Genomic DNA, 4,823 nt, shown 5'->3' with positions numbered 1-4,823 from the left:
CGATAATCCTAACTGCTCAACTGTTTACAGCATTATGAACCTGGTATTCCAAAGAGCCACACAGTCTGAGCAGATTTTCAAAATAAAATGAAGTTGACGAATTTGTTACATTCCTGGAATCGTATTAAGAAAGGAAGTGGTTTAAATATCCAGCTGGCCTTCCTGCTTTGCACTTTACGTAGTAAATTACTGGAGCCTGAAGCTAAGATAGTCTGTTCGGAAAATGTGCAGCTATTGGCATTTCACACCTTCATCCAGCCGACCGTCCGGTTTGTCTGGTGACGTGTATGTCGACGAGACATTACACTCTAGGCTTCATTTCTTCGTCCTTTAAATTAATGCCTTGCATAAGAATGCGTTACGTTTGTCCCTCATAAAACGGCGCTTGAGAAAAATTTAGATGTGGAAACGTTTAATTTGAGGCTGTACTGTAAGTTACACCGTTAGTAGGGCCAATTAATTTTTCTCTTTGAGAAATTAAGACTGCTTCTTTGTTTGCGTGCTTCCCTGTTTAGAATTTATTTTAGCTAATATGTGTTTTCTGCGCTTATAAGCCTGGTATGGTTAGTGTTATGGCATCGATCTTTTAGAAGTAACATGTAATGTCAACTCTTAGTTTAACATGTTAATTGAAACCAATTAGGCTTGGAAATAACACTTGGGCACTTGAAACTTCCTGGCAGATTATAACTGGGTGCCGGACCGAGACTCGAACTCGGGACCTTTGCCTTTCGCGGGCAAGTGCTCTACCAACTGAGCTACCCGAGCACGACTCACGCCCCGTCCTCACAGCCTTACTTCTGCCACTACCTCGTCTCCTACCTTCCAAACTTTACAGAAGCTCTCCTGCCAGGAAGTTTCATATCAGCGCACACTCCGCTGCAGAGTGAAAATCTCATTCTGGACTTGGGCACTTACTTTAGGGTTCACATTCGTCTTTTTGCTCCAACTTGACGGATGTGTGTCTCAAAAACAACATCGAGATACTTCACATAAACGTTATACACTTTGGTGCTGCTGACTTCTTTCTTCAGGCGTTTTACATTTGCAAAGAAAATGGTGACAACTGGCAAGCGTCATAGATGTAGAAAATGATGAATTTGACGTTCTGTTCTGTCTTAAATTAAGCGTGATACATAGATCGAAATATAAATGCCGTCACCTGTTGGTGATGACAAGCAGCAGAAGCTTAAACCATCAATTGATTTATTTCACGTTCTCGAAGTCCTGAGCAATAGTATTTAAAGCTAAACCGGACTTCAACAACTACATATTACTAAAACATTAATTACGTTGCATAAGCAAACTTTACTTTTTTTTACCCATTCTGATATTCCCTATGACTTTTATCTGCCTATTTAGCGGGTTACATGCACTTAGAAGTGAAAATAGCTTTGCGTCACAACGTTACAACTCGCAATCATGTTTTAGACACCTGTTTGACCTAAACACTGAACTTTCTTGCGATTCAGACGTATATTTTGCAGATCAGCGCAGATTAGTAATCATGACGTCATCATAGCAACGCTAATGAGCAGAGAAGCAGTTGTTACCATCTCACTTATAAAATGAATGGGTATCATTTAATTCCAATACGCCGGCCGCAGTGGCCGAGAGGATCTACGCGCTTGAGTCTGGAACCGAGCGACCGTTACGGTCGCAGGTTCGAATCCTGCCTCGGGCATGGATGTGTGTGATGTCCTTAGGTTAGTTAGGTTTAAGTACTTCTAAGTTCTAGGGGACTGATAACCTCAGACGCTAAGTCCCATAGTGCTCAGAGCCATTTGAACCAATTCCAATACGATGGACGTAGAGGAATTTGGTTTAAACAGATCAGTATGTGCCGGGTAAGGGGATTAAGGACGGAAACATCTACCGTAGCTTAATAACAAACTTCAAAAATCGCCGAGAAGGCAAAGACTGTTGCACCTGAGAGAATTCTGGTCCTACTTCAAATCGCTAAGCGAGCTGAACGTCTCTATCCAGTTACTCGCAGGTAATAAAATACAGAAAAAGGAAAGCTGAAGTCTTAAACGCCGCGTTTGAAATATCGTTCACACAGGAGGATGCTGCAAACATACCTTGTTTGACTGCAACGCAGACTCCCATATAGAGCACATAGCAATAGGCATCAATGGCGTAGAGAACCAACTGAAAGAGTTGAAAACAAGTTAGCCGCCAGGACCGGATGAAACCCCAATTCGGTTTTACACATAGTACAATACGGCATTGCCCCAGATTTCGATTGTGCTTATCATCTATCTCGTGTCCCGTGAAGAGCCCCAGGCTCCTGAAAAAAAAAAAAGATTAGGTGACAACTGTGTACAAGATGGTAAAAGAACGATCCGCCGAATTACAGAAAATATCTGTAACATCGGTTTGCTGCGAAATTCTTAAAAATATTCTCTGTTCCAGTAAAATATATTTCCTTGAGACAAGCTTTCGTCTACAAACCAGCACGGATATCGAAAGCATCGCTCGTGCCACACACATCTTCCCCTTTTGTGCACGACATCATGTGGACCATCAATGACGAGCAAGAGACAGGTTCCATACTCCTAAATTTTCTGAAAGCGTTTGACACGTTAGGGCTAAACGGAGATATCGGAAAAATTCCATTTCATCCATACTTTACTTTCGAGGACTCATTCACATTTGTATTAATAACATCATTATTAATTATATTATGCTTAATTATCCCTTACTGCAGAACGTTGACGAAGGTACGAGCATGCAGAAAAGGTTCCCAGATACGTGAGTGACAACCCAGCGCATTGTCTTCAGGGCGAGTGTTCAACAGAGACAGGGCCTCATCCAGAGTGCCCTCGGGGAGTGTGGTAGGACCACTTATTGTCCATGCACATTTATGATGTTCCGGTTAGTTCGAGCCGCAATCTATGGCTGTGATGTACAGGAAGGTGTTGTCGCTGAATCACTGTAGGAGGATACGAGATGACTTAGATGAAATTTATATTTACTATGAAGAATGACAGTTTGCTCTAAATATAATAAATTGTAGGTTAATACAGATATGTAGTAAAAAAACAACCGACAATGTTCGAATACAGTATTAGTAGTTAACAGCTTCACAGAGTCTCGTCCAATAAATATCTAGGCGTAGCAATGTAAAGCGATATGAAATGGAACGAGCATGTGCAGAGTGTGATAGAGAAGGCGAATGGTCGGAATTTTAGGAAAGTGTGGTTCATCTATAAAGCAGAAGGAGGAAAGAACACTAGTGCGGCCGATTATTCAGTACTGGCGTGCTTGTGATCCCCTACAGGTCGGATTAACGGGAGACAGTGGAACAATTGAGACTTGGGTTGCTTCATTTGTTACTCGTAGTTTCCATCAGCACGAGAGTATTCTGGAGATGTTCCTCGAGCTCAAGAGTTAAACTCTGGAGAGGAAATGTCGTTCTGTTCACGGCGCATTATTAAGAAAATTTACATAACCAGCATGTGGAACTGACTAGAACAAGTCTGCTGTCGGTAACATATTTCTGTGAAGAAGGACCGCGACGATAACGAAAGAGTAATTAAGACTCATACGTAAGCATACAGAAAATGGTTCAAAGGACTCTGAGCAGTATGGGACTTAACTACTGAGGTCATTAGAGGTCATTAAACTACTTAAACCTAACTAACCTAAGTACATCACACACATCCATGCCCGAGGCAGGATTCGAACCTGCGACCGTAGCGGTCGCGCGGTTCCAGACTGTAGCGCTTAGAACCGCTCGGCCACCCCGGCCGGCAATCGTACAGAAATTTGATTATCACATGCTATATTATTTATTATCATCAAATTGTTTACTGACGTCAATGTTGTGTACAGGATGGTGATATTAGCTGAAAGTAGGTATAGCGTTATAATATGAATTAAATTGCATGGTGACTGATAGTGACAACTGAATGAGCGGTATAGTATTAGTTCTTTGCATTAGTAAATATGTACATTCCAAAACGGTGTTGTACGCGGGATATAACGTGATTGAGACTGCATTGTTTTGAACAGAATCGTCTTTTATTCGGAAGGATTCAAGGTCCAATCTCCATCCATAATCTTGATGTACAGTTTTGGTGGTTTCTCTTTATTACTTCAGACAAAGGCCGGAATGCTCCCTACTTTAAGGCCACTGCCAACTAATTATTTCATGTCAAATTTTTGTCAGATAAGAACTGTACGAATGTAAGTATAGAAATTATTTCTTTTCTTTTTCTTAAATTGCAGTAGCATGACACGTTCAGTATCATTGTAAAAGCGACCTACGGATGAATACAACTACAGGATCTTTCCTTAAGAGCGTTCAAAAATTTAACAGCATATAGAGCATGCTCCACTGAACAATTTGAGCTAGGGAACCTGGGGTCGGAGAAGGCGGCTTAAGGAGATCGCAGGAAAAAAATTACATTATTGTGTAATATTTCTTTCACTAGTTACGGGGAATGTCATCATTCACTCAATGAGCGTACCATTTGTTCTGTGTCTTACAAAATATGCTGAAACTGACAGCGATACCCCTGACTGCAAGCATGAAAACAGCGGACAAGATTCTGACGCACCACGCCAAGGATATCTGTTATGTCCGTATCCACTGAGGTCTCATACGCAAATGAGGAAATAAGCAGGAAGATTCAGGTCTGGACCTCGCAGGCCGTTGAATAGCACCTCCCCTTCCAATCCAGCGACCAGGAAGTACAGGACGGGTACTGCTCCATCGTACTATACTGTACGTCTCTAAATAGCACTGACAAAGGAACCTTCCCATCGCACCCCCCTCAGATTTAGTTATAATTTGGCACATTGGATAGGCCTTGAAA

The 4,823-nt window shown here is 41.8% G+C and overlaps 1 non-coding gene across 1 annotated transcript; it reads right to left on the bottom strand.

Moving 5' to 3' along the window:
• Positions 1-694: 694 nt before the first annotated feature.
• Trnas-cga lies at positions 695-769 on the bottom strand. Its single transcript has one exon. It is a non-coding gene; the product is annotated as a tRNA-Ser (tRNA).
• Between the last annotated feature and the right edge of the window lie 4,054 nt (positions 770-4,823).

The sequence above is a fragment of the Schistocerca piceifrons genome, chromosome 8 (assembly GCF_021461385.2).
Source record: "Schistocerca piceifrons isolate TAMUIC-IGC-003096 chromosome 8, iqSchPice1.1, whole genome shotgun sequence".
In the NCBI taxonomy this organism is placed as follows: domain Eukaryota; kingdom Metazoa; phylum Arthropoda; class Insecta; order Orthoptera; family Acrididae; genus Schistocerca; species Schistocerca piceifrons.
Note: the sequence above shows the minus strand (reverse complement) of the source record. Positions and strands in the feature narration are given on the sequence as shown.